This window comes from Chiloscyllium plagiosum, chromosome 21, assembly GCF_004010195.1.
Source record: "Chiloscyllium plagiosum isolate BGI_BamShark_2017 chromosome 21, ASM401019v2, whole genome shotgun sequence".
NCBI lineage: Eukaryota > Metazoa > Chordata > Chondrichthyes > Orectolobiformes > Hemiscylliidae > Chiloscyllium > Chiloscyllium plagiosum.
In genome coordinates this window covers 6,550,535-6,564,590 of record NC_057730.1, presented here as the reverse complement: position 1 = coordinate 6,564,590, position 14,056 = coordinate 6,550,535, and the positions used below count along the sequence as shown (strand labels likewise).

At 41.0% G+C, this 14,056-nt stretch overlaps 1 protein-coding gene across 3 annotated transcripts in view; it reads left to right on the top strand.

The window, feature by feature from the left end:
- rhbdf1a (rhomboid 5 homolog 1a (Drosophila)) overlaps positions 1–14,056 on the top strand; it is a 359,396-nt gene that overhangs the window by 127,369 nt on the left and 217,971 nt on the right. For 2 of the 3 annotated variants that reach the window (XM_043711146.1, XM_043711147.1), the window contains exon 3: positions 8,586–8,667. The exons of the other annotated variant lie outside the window; for it this stretch is intronic. The gene's annotated coding sequence lies outside the window, so the exon portion shown is untranslated. The remainder of the gene's footprint in view (positions 1–8,585; positions 8,668–14,056) is intronic. 3 annotated transcript variants of the gene reach the window in all.

The following is a 14,056-nucleotide window of genomic DNA, read 5'->3' as shown; positions in this document are numbered from 1 at the left end:
CTCTGAAAGCTAGTGCTTCCAAATGAACCCGATGTTGTGTGATTTTTGACAAAATATCAGATCAAGTAAAATCTAGAAGCCCAGAATATAGATTGAGTATAAACTCTAAAAATGGTGTCGGTTTCATGCTGGAACAAGTCAATAAGTTTCTATTTGGGACCAGTTGATATTACAAGATAGCAGGTATGACGCAGATGTTTTGAAGTGTAGACTCAGCCGGAAATACTCATGTAGGAGAATGATTCATTAATAATATGAAAACTCGAGCTTGTACGATGCTACATTCTGCTCATTTTCTTGAATGACTCCGAAGCTGGAAAATAAGATGTGTGAAAGAAAGTACAGGCTTTTAAAATGTGGATTTTTCTCATTTGTTCAAGGGATATGGCTGTTGCTGGCTGGCCCAGCCTTGATGGGCCTGAAAAAGATGTTGGTGACTTTCCGTCTTGGACTGCTGTTGTTCTTGGAGAGTAGGAATGTCTGCAGTGCTGTTAGAAGGCGTGTTCCTGTATTCTGACTCAACAAACAGTGAAGTCATGGCGATGTAGTTCCAAACCAGGATGATGGGTAGATTGGTGGAGAACACTGTGTACACATGTATCTGCTCTCTTTTTTAAAGAGTATTCCATCACACTCCTGACTTGTGCTGTGTAGATGGTAGTCAGTCAGGCTTTCGAGAGATGGGAGGCGAGTTACTTGCTGCAAGACTCTGCCCTGCTCTTGTAGCCATTATATTCATGTCTTCAACAGTTCCGTTCTCATTAATGCTAAACTCATGTTACTCAGGAATTCAGTGACGGCAATGCCATTGAATGCTAAAGGATGATCACTAGATTCTTCCTTGTTGGCAATGACATGGCACTTTTTAGGGCTGTAAATGTTAGTCACCATTTGTCAACCCAAGCCTCAATATTGTCCAGATCTTGGTGTGTATGCACAGGGACTGTGGATTTAAAAATAATGCTGAATGTTGTGCTTCTGTGACTTCTGAGGTTCTGAACGTGTGGTTTCTACCTTTTTAAGCTTCCCCGTTTCCTCCTATCCAATCCTTTACATTCCTTGATATCCAGGGTTTGATGGAATTTTTGGTTCCATTCATCCCCTTTATGGGAACATGTTGACCTAGCACACTCATTAGTTGTTTTCTGAAAGTCTGTGCTAGTTTGTCCATTCTTCTAGTGGAAACTGCTTCTAACTCGCTTTTCTCAGTTCCCAGCTTGTATTAACATCTGCTCATAACCCGGTCCACAGTAATAAAACCTTTTGATCCTGGTCCATTTTCAATTACCACTTTTAATCTTAGTGTTATGGTCACTATCACCTAAATGCCCTGCACACTGACACTTGTAAAAATACCCAACTTTGTTCCCTAAAATTAGATCCTGTATCACCCTTTCCTGTTGTGGGATTTTTCTGCAAACTGGTTTAAACTTTCCTGGACATATTTTAAGAATTCTGCTCACTCTAATCCTTTCACACTTCCTCTATTCTAATTAGTATTGGGAAAGTTGAAATCTATTGTTGTCCTCTATTATTGTATTCTATTATTATCTTTGCACTTGCAAAATTTGTGTATGCATTTGCCCTTCTATCTTTTTTATGAATATGTGTGTGTGTGAGAGAGAGAGAGAGAGAGAGAGAGAAAAAGTGTACACTCCTATAGGAGTGTACCCTTATTTTTAAGACTTAGCTGTCTGGCCTCAATTGAGAATCTTCTAAGATGTCATTCCTCCCTATTGTCATAATTGACTTCTTCACCAATAATTTAACACCACCACTTGTGTTATACCGTTCCCTGTCTTGCCTGAAGATCCTATATCCTGGAATGTTGAGCTGAAAGTCCTATCACTCCCTCAACCACGTCTCTAACAATTACATCATATCACGTGTTTGCCAGCATCCTCAACCTATCTGCCTTCCTCCATGCATTAAGATAAATGCTATTCATTCTTTGTCGAGAGTGGGGTGCTGGAAAAGCACAGCAGGTCATGCAGTATCCAAGGAGCACGAGAATCCCCTGAGGGCTGATGCCTGAAACATTCTATTCTCTTGCACCACGGATGCTGCGTGACCTGCTGTGCTTTTCCAGCATCCCACCCTTGACTCTGATCTCCAGCATCTGCAGGCCTCCCTTTTTCTCCCGTGATTCATTCTTACCTAGTTCCCTTGCGTCTTGCCTTGACTATATACTCTGCCTGCCAGATAGACCCGTATTTTCTTCTACATTTGTCTCTACATCCCTCATCATTGTAGTTCAACTCCAAATTCTGTTCCTCTGCCAAATTAGTTTAAACCCTATCAACAGAACTTGTCAGTGTCAAGTTGCAGTTCCAACCATTTTACTATTCACTAGTTGCTATACCAATCTTTCCGAAGAGACCAAATTAATCTGTTCACAAGCTTTGGGTCACATCTGACCCTGAGGTTAACTTCCAACCACAGAACTATGCCATCTTGAGGATGACCTATTTCCACCTCTTGTGTCACTTGACCATCTCTGCTCATTTGCTCAGATCCTCCTTGTTTATGTCTTTGTTGCCTTTAGTCTAACCTATTCCAATTGGCCAGTTTCCCATCTTGAGTCATCGAAAGCTCTGCCGCATGTGTTTTATCCCACGTCGATGATTGACCCCCCCCCAATCCACCCACCCCACCCCCATCATCCCCGGCTGTGCTCAATGACCAGTTGAGTGGGATGTTAACTTTAAAACCTTTCTTCTCAATATTGTTTTCAAATCTCTTAACAGCTTTGCCCTTTACAAACTTGGGAATGTGCTCTGATCCTCCAATCTTCCAAGATATCTGCACACGTCGACTTCTAAAGCGAGTTAAGCTTTCCCAATTTTAACTGCTCCATCACAGCGGACTGTGCTATCAGTTTCCTGGGCTCCAACCTCTGGAATTCCCTCCCTAATCCTCTCCACATTGCTACCTGGCTGTTTCCTTTTAAAGGTCCTCCTTGACCAAACCTTTGGTTGGCTAATGAGTACCAATTGTGTGACTCAGTAGCATTCTTTGCTTTATAACTCTTCTGAAGTACCTTAGTGTTTTTGTTATGTTAAGGCACTGCAGAAAAAAGCAGTTGGTGGTAGTCTTTGGTGTTACAATTCCTTGTTGAAGCCCCCAAAGAATTGGTGTCAGTGGCTACTTTTACCTGTAGGTGGTGCTGCTTGTGGAGGTGGGATGGGTTAGGAATGACAGTGGAAGTTCCAACTTCCCTCAGGATGAAATCAAACTCGTGTTCACCTTCCCATCCTGAAGGAACCTGCTGCCCATCTCCACAGCTGATCAGGAGTACTGGAACTTTAACAAAGTTTTCTTTTTCTTCTGATTTTATTTGTACCTCCTTGTACAGAATTTGCATATTTAAACACTAACCCTTTCTTGATGTCTTCCACTTAATCAATGTTGCATAGCCTTTTGTACATACTTGAGACTTTTGCCTTTCAAACCTGTTTGATCTGCAAATTAGTTTTTAAAAACAAGTCCAATGGAAGGTCTTCCTGTTTATATTAAAACCAATGCACCAAAAAATGCTCTATAATTTGTATCTCCTGAAATTTGTATTTTTAAGGCATCCAGGAAACATGGTATTTTATAGCTTGCTATTTTTGTTTTGAACCGGCCGCGATTGATTCATTATTTTCAGTATCGCCAAATCTCACTTGCATATACTTTCAACTCCACGTGATCCTACTGATCCCAGTAAGCAGACTGTAGAATTCCAATGTAGCAAGCCACTTCCCATTCACTCCCACTCAATACAATCCCTGGTCCAAGCATAACATTAGCGCACACTCTTTTTCCTGTATTGGGAAACTTATTGGGACAACCCACTTCCTGGAATAGTCTTCCCTTTGGAAATCAGCTGCAAGTCTTTCACATTATCTCTCAGGGTACGGTTTCTACACTTACCTGCAATAAACATAATGGTTAATCCACTATCTGAATCAGAATGCTGATCTGATCAATTGAATTGACTGCTTTTTTTTTCCTGAATGATTGATTGTGATAGTGTATTTACAGTCTCGAAGGAAAATTGCCCCTCTTGAAATACAATGATCTTTTCCCCCAAGGGTTGGATTGAAAGGTCTGTTTCCATAATGTACATCTCGAAACTCGAGTGTCCCTAATTATCTATTATTTTTCTTTTAAAGATGTTTAATTTTTAGTCTTATTCCACTAGTGGCAGTGCAGCTCCAATGTCAGACAATTTTCTTGTATAAAAATAGTCATAGAGATGTACTGCATGGAAACAGACCCTATGGTCCAACTCACCTATTGCTGTTCAGATATCCGAGATAAATCTAGACCCATTTGCCAGCACCTGGCATATCCCTCTAAACCCTTTCCTATTCATATACTCATCCAGATGCCTTTTAAATGTTGTAATTATACCAGCCTCCACCACTTCTTCTGGCACATTCCACATACGCACCACCCCCTGCGTGAAAATGTTGCTCCTCCCTTTTAAATCTTTCCCCTCTCACCTTAAACCTGTATCTTATAGTTTTGCACCCCACCCCCACTCTGGGGAAAAGCTTTGTCTATTCACCCTATCCATGCCCCTCATGATTTTATAAGCCTCTATAAGGTCCCTGCTCCGCCTCCGATGCTCCATGGAAAATAATCCCAGCCTATTCATTCTCTCCCTATCGCTCAATCCTGGCAACATCCTTGTAAATCTTTTCTGAACCCTTTCAAGTTTAACACCATCTTTCCTATAGAAGGGAGACTACGATTGAATGCAGAATTCCAAAAATGCCCTAACCAATGTCCTGTACAGCCGCACCATGACCTCCCAACTCCAAATGAAAATCTTTCCTTCTGCTGGGCTAACAGCACTGAATAGATGTTTGAAAAGGCTGCAGTATAAAATATTTGAAGTTTCTTTGATTTAGTTGAGCATGGCATAGAAATCCTGCCCCAAACACGCACACGTTCTTGCTCAGTCACGTTCTATTATATCAGCAACAGAGTCCTGTTAACTCCTTCAGTTGTGGTGTAAACTGTTTGGATAAATTTTAATTTTTTTGTGAATTTGGTTTCTGATTATTTTTTTTTGGAATTGGAATGCATTGGCTTTTCTGTGCATATCGCAAGAAACTACAGAGTTGTGAACTCTACTCAGTCCAGCTCGCAATGCAGCCTCTCATTCATTGACTCCATCTACACTTCCCGCTGCCTCTGGAAAGCAATCGACGTAATCAAAGACCCCTCCCACCCCAGTTATACTCTCTTCCACCCTCTTCCATCGGGTAGAAGATACAAAAGCTTGAATAGACGTGTGAAAGATTCAAGAACAGCTTCTTCCCCGCTGTTATCACTTTTGATGGGACCTCTCAAATGTTAATGTTGATCTCTCTCTCTGCACCTTGTCTACAGCTGTAACACTTTATTCTGCACTCTGTTCTGTTACCCTGATTCACTTTGTGTGATATGATCTGATGTATAGCATGCAAAGCAAAACCTTTTAATGTATCTTAATGCATGTGGCAACAATAAATTGAGCTCAAACGCAAGTTAATAATTAAGTTGCAAGTATTTCTATCATCCTAGTTTCAGTTTAAAAAATAGTTTTTGAGGCCTGGCTTTAGAGTGAATGGGCTGCGAGCAATACCAATGGGGATTTGTTAATTTTTGGTAGTTTTGCCACCCAGTTTGTTAGATAATGGGGTCTCCAGGTTTGTTAGAGACGTCAGTTTTTAACCTGAAAGGAAACCCCCATAGCTGAGAGAGAAGTACATGTAATGTCACTTTTGTTTGAGTGGAACAATCCTGTGGAAAAAAGACTTTGGAATAGAATCACTCTGTGGACAAGTGATCCTGAGATTAGGTGGATTAGGTTACTTTCGAGTTAGTGTTAGTCCCAGACCAGAATTTTGGAATAAAAACCCTGAAAAGTTTACTTCAACCCAAACACGTTAAATCTCTGGAATGATAGTTTCTTCCTGGAACTATCTGTGGTTCCAACCTAAAAATTGAAGTCGCACGTCACTGAAACCAACTGAGGCATTAGATGCAAGGGTTCTTCCTCAATTCTCAAGATCCAAAGTTATTTTTTTTTACCTACCTGCAAGGCAAATGATAGCTTTATTTGAATGGGGAATTTGATTTTGAAATGATGAGGATGCTTAACAGAGGCTTAAATCAAGATAAAACAGCAAGAGGTTTAGCAAGGCTGTGATAGACTGGAACAGATATGAAACATGAATTAATGCAGAGTAGTACAAAGTTATTAATTTTGGAAGAATTGAGGGAGGAAGTATAAAATTAAAAGACAGGATGTTAAAGCTTTTGATTAGGTATTCCAAAGATGCAAAGTCTTTTGAAGATTTAGAAAGCCATTTTTCATTGTGCATGGAAGTTGCCAATATGGTGAATGTTTTGGATATAACCCTCCAGGTCCTGAAGAAGGGTTATACCCGAAATCTTGACTTCTCCACTTCCTGATGCTGCCTGGCTTGCTGTGTTCTTCAGCCTCCTGCCTGTCCACTTTGATTCCAGCATCTGCAGTATTTTTGTGTTTGTCTCTGATATGGTGAATGTAGCATTGCATGGGAAGAAGTCAGGAGCTTGCGAAAATTTAACATGTATATCTGGAAGAAGCAGATGCCTGTTATCTCGGATTGTCATCATCTGTACTGGAATGGATGAGTGGGAGGACAGCTGAAGTTAAAAAAAAAAATAGAGTGGGATGGAGACCAGGGCCTTTGGGAACTTTTACCAATTTGAAAGTGAGTCAGACGATAATGTATAACACAATTTTCCACAAGTAACTGATAATGCAATGTTGGGCGATGGCAAATGACTCACTGACATGAATAACAACCAAGTTTCAGAAACTTGGTTCTACTAGAATGGCCATCATGGGTTTCACAAAAACTTACTAATTTTACAGCAGCTAACCAAACTCATGTAAGATGAAGGGGAAGTGGTGGAGTCATGGTAATGTCCTGAGAACTCGTAATCCAGAGTTGTGATTGTTCTACAGTTCAAATCTCACCATGACAGATGAGGTTTGAATTCAATAAGCTCTGGAATGAATGGTGGCTATGTAACCATTATTAATTATCCTAAAAACCCATTACTTTCATTTAGAGAAGGAAATCCTTACCTGCTCTGGCCTGCATGTGACTCCAGATCCACAATGTGGTTAACACTCTGCCCTCTGGACAATTAGGAATGGACAATAAATGTTGATCCGTATGATGAACGATTTTTTAAAAAATGGGTAGTTGTTGAAATATTGAGAAGGATGGGTTGAAAATAGGCAACTGGTTTACTAGAATTAAAGGGATTGATGAGTGTAAGGCAAAGCCTGCTTTTAGACTCCATCAGATCTTTAATGGCATCCATGCAGTCTGAATAAGGTCTTCCAAAACTTTTGGGGTGCTTTAACTACATGAAAGATGCTATTTGAATGTAAGTCATTGTTGAAGGTTAAAAATTGATCCAGGGAATTAACCTTTTTTCTTTAGTAGAGCTAGTTCTTGAGCAAATTCAGCATAAAACCAGAAACTATAAGAAATGAATTTTGCAAAGACCTAAAGAAAACATGAGGGGTGACCTTATAGAGGTTTATAAAATCACGAGCATGGATAGGATAAACAGGCAAAGTCTTTTCCCTGGTGTGGGGGAGTCCACAACTAGAGGGCAGAGGTTTAGGGTGAGAGGGGAGAGTATAAAGGGACCTCAGGCAGCTTTTTCACACACAGGGTGGTTCATGTATGGAATGAGCTGCCAGAGGAAGTGGTGGAGGCTGGTAGAATTACACCATTTAAAAGGCATCTGGATGGGTATATGAATGGGAAGGGTTTCAAAATATATGCGCACAATCGGAGGGTCGGTGTGGACTTGTTGGGCCGAAGGGCCTGTGTTCGCACTGTAGGGAGCCTCATCTAATCTAAAGTGCTGGCAAATGGGACTAGATTAGGATAGGATATCTGGTCGGCATGGATGAGTTGGACCGAAGGTTCATCTTTTTGACTTTAATTAGGTATTTGAAAGTTTGTAACAATGGAATTGCTGGAGTTGAGTCCAATATTATGTCAGTTTGAGATGTTTCTGAGCGTGGAGGCAATAAGCTATCTTGGTAAGGCAGCTGAGCTATGACATGGTCAGGCACCTCGCAGAAAGGTTGAAATTTGAAGCCTTTCTTTACATTTTAGAAAAACAACAAAGTCTGTTCTGGAGGATTAGAAAAATGAAAGCAGGGGTAGCATTTGGTGAAGTAATAGAATAGGCTAACAAGGCAGAATGCAAAGAAATGACTTCAATCTGTTCCCTGCAGAATGAGAAAGTTTTCTTTATAATGTGGGAATGTGTGAAGTTTATTGTTTGACCCATATCCTTCCCCTTTAAACAGATGACACAGCCCACTGTCTAACAGGATGTTTCACATTCTCTGACTGGTATCTCTGACTGTTTCTGGTCATGCTAGTTGATAGGGTGGGGAGAGTATGCAGAATAAAATGAATTTTTAAAATACCTTGGTTAAGCTGCAGAAAGAAGGAAAGGGTAACTTTAGCACAGAGTAGTCCAATCCTACTTATTCTTGCTTTTCACTATTTTTGTTTCCTCAGCGTTTTCTCCTTCGTTTCATCTAAGAAGAGTTGGAAAACTGGTTAAACGTGGAGACTTTATCGCGAGTCCATAACTTCAAAGGTATGACATGAATTTCTCACTGCTGCCTTGCTTCAGTAAGTGGAGGAAGAGCTCTTCTGAAAGCCTATTCAGTTAGCTACGGCAATGCGTTATCAACGTGTAGATGTTTAGTGTCTGATCTTTGGTTAGTGTTGAACTTGGCAATCTCGGCCAAGATACTGTTATTGCGCCATGACTGCTTCAGTGCCTTAGGTGTAGGAGGGGAGAAGTCAGTTAACGCTAGTAGTCTTGAATGGAAATGATGAGGTGGTGGGTTTGGCAGAAGTTTTGCATCCCCACGTTGAGCTGATGTAAAGTGGTCAGCTGATTCATTACAACCTGTTGGATTAAAGCCCAGACAACCGTGGTATGAGGCAATGAAATTTGTACTCCAGTTGATACAAACCATGTTAGAATGAGGGAACCAATTTACTGCCGATCCTGGAATCTATACTGGAAACAAAACAAAAATGCTGGAGATCTCAGTGGGTCAGGCAGCATCGATAAAGAGAAAGCAAGCTAAAGTTTTGAGTCAAGAAGACTCTTCATCAGATTGATCATGCTTTAGGTATTGAACTATTTTGAAATGCATTGATACATAGCAAACTAAATAACTAGTGAAGCAGCCAATGATTGTATGTAAATTTCTTTACTGATTGTTTGAGTGAGCAGCAACGTTTGTATATTGGATTAAATGACAACAAAAAAAAGTGAGTGCTTTTAGACGTACGTTGCAACATTGCATTTTTGAGGCTTTCTTGTGTAAAGCTGCCAGTTTTCTTTTTCAATTTGCACTTTGCGAGGACTCAAGTTTTGAGTTGAAAGATTTTTAATTGAGAGAATGGACGCAGTAATTGCTGGGCAGGTCTTAAAAAAAAGGTCCAAGAATCTGAGATCCTACCATCCGCAAAATCATCCTCAGGAAAGGAAATAATTTCCTCTTGTAATTGGAAACTTGTAAAGTGGTGCTATCCACTGGGTTATTCTGATAAAACCATTTACAGTGAATTCCTCACTTAATATTGTTGTTGTGTTCCTTTTAAAGTGCAGCTTTGAATGAATTGATATTAAGCAAATCGGTTTTCAATTCCAAACTGTTGTTAGTTCTATAGAACCTTCCTCAAACTGAAACAGGGCAACCTAAAGTGGAGACTTGGCCTACTGCTCATTTTGCTTGCAGTTTTAATCTTTCAAATAGTATGTGCTTTATTAGGTTGGAAACCATTGGTAGAAGTGATGCTTTGCAAGTGTTACATTGCACCATATTTGAAGCTCTGAGTGGAACTTCCCAAAGCTTATAATGCACTCCTCCTCCCTATTAAGATCAAACTTACAGGCAAATATTTAGGCCACTAGAAATCCTGGAGGGTCTCCTCTATGTATATCGAGTACATCAATGGCTACCTATTTTCTGATCAACCTGTACAGAGATATTATCCCACCCTAATGGAGCAAGTGGGACTTGAATCCAGCTCTCTTGTTCAGAGGTAGGGTCAGTTCCACTGCACCACAAGAGCCCTCAGTGTAAATGCATTGTTCTCCAGGAATGAACAAAATTGGTAAACGTTGAATTTGTCTAAAACCTAAGAACAATTGAAATAAGTATCCTTGTCAAATAAAATTGAAAGTATAAATCAGTCAGTTTAGAGTCCTGTGTAAAAACAGCAGTTAAGGTTTGATTTTAAATGTAGTTTTAGAATGGTGGTTTGCAAATAGAAAATCAGGTGTGCTTTGTGCATGATCATCATGGCACTTGTTTTACTTTAAGAATGCCATACTGGTCCATGTTGAGCACCACTTGTAGGAAGCACTGGGGATGGCAGTGGCATAGCCTGTAGTCTGGATGGGACTCCCATCATGATGCATTATGCTGGGTGAGTCCCAAATGGCATAGCTGCTGGACTTGGTCTGTGGTAAGTGGTGAGAGAACCAACCAGAGGACTTGACCTCCTTCGCACCAGTCTGCTTATGGATCTGTTCAAGACAGTATTAATAGGACTGACCACCATATTGTTGTTCTGGAAGTGAAATCTGACTTTCAGAATTAGATATCTTTGTGTTGTGTGGCACCACCAACATACTAAATAAGCATATTTCAAACAGATCTAGCAACTCGAAACTGGGCATCCACAAGACACTGAGGATTTTTATCAGAATTTCATTAAATCACAATTTGTAATCTCCTTGCCCAGCACATTCCCCATTCTGCTGAGCTGGGAGGTCAGTCCTGACTCAACGAAGAGTGTAGAAAAGCATACCAGACACAGTACCAGGGATGCATAAAATGAGGTGTCAACCTACAAGACAGGACTATTTGCCGGCAAAACAGCTTAAGCAGCAAATGACAGTCATAGTTAAGCAGTCCCATGACCAACAGATCAGGCCTAAGCTCTGCAGTCCTGTCACAACCAGTCGTGATCAGTGGTGGACAATTAAGGAGGCCTTGCAAAAATCCCCATCTTCAACGATGGAAGAGTCCAGTAAATCAGGGCAAATTACTTGACAGAAGCATTTGCAACAATCTCCAGTCAGAAATGCCGAGTGGACGATCCATCTCTCAGCCTCTTCAGAGGTCCCCTGAATAAGATGCTAGTCTTCAACCCAATTCGATTAATTCTGTGTAATAGCAAGAAATTACTGAAAGCACTGGATATTACAACGGCCTTCGAACTTGACAATTTTCTGGCAATAGTTCTGAAGATTAATGCTTCAGTTTTGGCTTTGTCTCTGGTAAAGCTATTTCAGTGCAGCTACAAAACTGGCATTTTTCCCGCTGACAAAAGCAGGGTGAATTCAATTCACCCAATCAGTCCACTTTTAATCATCAGAAAGTGATGGAAGGGAGTCGACAGTACTATCAAGTAACATGTGCTCAACAATAACCTACTAACAATAACCTGCTCATTGACATTCAGCTTGCATATTGCCAGGGCCTCTCGACTCCTAACCTCATTACTGACTTTGTCCAAACATGGACAAAAGAGCAGAATTGCAGAGGAGACGTTAATGAATCCACTTAACATCAGGGCAGCGAATGTTTAGGTATGGCTTAGAGGATGCCTTGCAAAACAGGAGTCAATGGGAATCGGGAAAAACTGAGTTGTACTTGAAGAATTTGAAATAATAAATGGGACAGTGTTGAGGAAGAACCCATTAAGGTGTTTAATTTCCTTGGGAAGTGGTTAAAGCACCATGCTGGGTGAAATGTATCCCAAATCGCTAAAGGAAGCGAGGGACAAAATACTGGAAGTTCTGACTATCATTTTCAAGTTCTCTCTAGCTACATGTGTTGCCGGAAGACAGTAGGGCATTTGAATGTTTTCTTCTCTTTTTAAAGAGGAAGATGGAACTAAATTGTCATGATTAGAGGTCAGTCAGCCTAACATTGATGGAGAAAAGATGATTAGACAAAATTCTGAGTCATGCTGAAGTCCTGGTTTAGGAAGACATGAGTTAATAGATTTATCAAGGGAAGATTGTGTCTGACTAACGAGAAGAAATAATGAGTTGGGTTGATGAGATTAGTGCATTTGACATAATCTAGTGGAGTTTAGAAGGGCTTTCGACAAGGTCTCCAGGGCAGACTGGTCAGTAAATGAAGAGCTTGTGGAGTTTGTGGGAAAATAGCATTTTGATTCCAAAATTGGTTCAGTGGCAGGTAGCAATGTTGCTGTGGTAGCCAACAATGTTCCACCTAAGTTGGACAGTGGATAGGAGGTTCCATGCATATCGGTTAGTGTGCTAATATTTATTTATTCAGCAATGAGATGTGGGTGTCATTGGATAGGCCAGCCCCTTATTTGCCTTCCCTAACTGCCCAGAGGGCAATTAACAGTCGACCACCTTGCTGTGGGTCTGGAGTTACTGTACACACCTCTGGCACAGGTGGGACTTGAACTTGGACTTCCCGGTGCAGGGGTAGGACGCTACCACTGTCCCACAAGAGGGCCCTGAGTCTGCTTTTTTGAAAAAAAAGTAAATTATTTTTCTAATCCAAGTAAAGTTGGTTGATTTTATTCCCTGAAGGACACTAGTGAACCAGAAGGGATTTTACAACAATCAGGAGTGGTTACCTGATCACTGAGGCTAGCTCTCTCTCCTAGAGTTTATTGAATTCAAGTTTCACCATCTGCTCTGGTGGGATTCAAGCCCATGTCCCTAGAACATTGGTGTGAGGTTCTGACTTGCTAGTCCAGCGACACTACCACTTGGCTGCCACCACCCCCAGTCCCCATTGGCTTGCACTTCCTGAAGCCCCTGACTTTGACTTTGGAGGTCCCTGCAGCAGAAACGAAGGATGGGGGAAAGTTGGTTGTCAGGTGTTTCTGTGACTGGAAGGCTCTTTGTAGTGGGGTTCTGCAGGGCTAAGGGCTGGCTACTTGCTGGTTATCCTATATATCAATGACCTGTAATTAAATGAATGATTTAAGATGGTTTCCAATGATATAGGCATAGGCCATGTGATTAATTGTGAGATAGACCACAGGATGGTAGCAGTACAGGTTGTTCCCCCATAATGTGACCGTTGTGTTTCTCTGAAACCCCACGCAGTAGAAGATAGCTATACCTATTCAGTCGAATGTTTGTGTTACCCAAACATCATGCACAATCGTCAATCGCGTCATAGCCAATTTGCATTGACGAAGCGCACATTATACCAGAACGACCTGTAGGCTGATTTGATGGCTTATACTCCTGATAACCAGTCGGTAAGCTAAAAATTCAAAGCCAGTCTACTTGGAATAGATTTATTCACAGCTGAAACATTACTGACTCCTGACTCTACTCCGCTTGTGTCAATAAGTCTCTGTTTGTACAATTTTTGGAATGTTCCCATCAACTTCTGTCTTGACACAAAATCAGAATCTGCTGTGAAAACTCTACCTACTGTGAGGGGACTGTGTGCCAATCTTCTGATCTGGAGTCAGACACCATACTCTTCGGAGTGCCCAAATTAAAAATTAGCTGTTGTGTCTCTTTCTTTTCATCAACCTGTTTAGCAATGTTATGACATACCTGTGGGACAGATTAGACTTGAATTTAGGCCTCCTGGCTCAGTGGTAGGGACAAGAACCCCCAGTACAGGTAGGATGCAAGGATATTTTCTAATCAATCTGTTCAGAGATGTTATTGTATACCTTTGGAGCAGGTGGGACTTGAACGCTTGCCTCCCAGTCCTGAGGTAGTGAACCTACCTCTGTGCCACAAGTGGGACCCTGAGGTAGGATTTTGTTTTCTTTTTATTTAACCTGTTTCTCCTAATCAAACTTTCCAAAGATGTTATTAGATACTTCTGGAGCAGGTGCGACTTGAATCTGGGCCTTCTGGGTCTGTGATAGGGATACTACCACTGCGCAACAAGAGGGCCCCCCAGATCTGATTTAACGATATTTTCTAATCGGTATGTTCA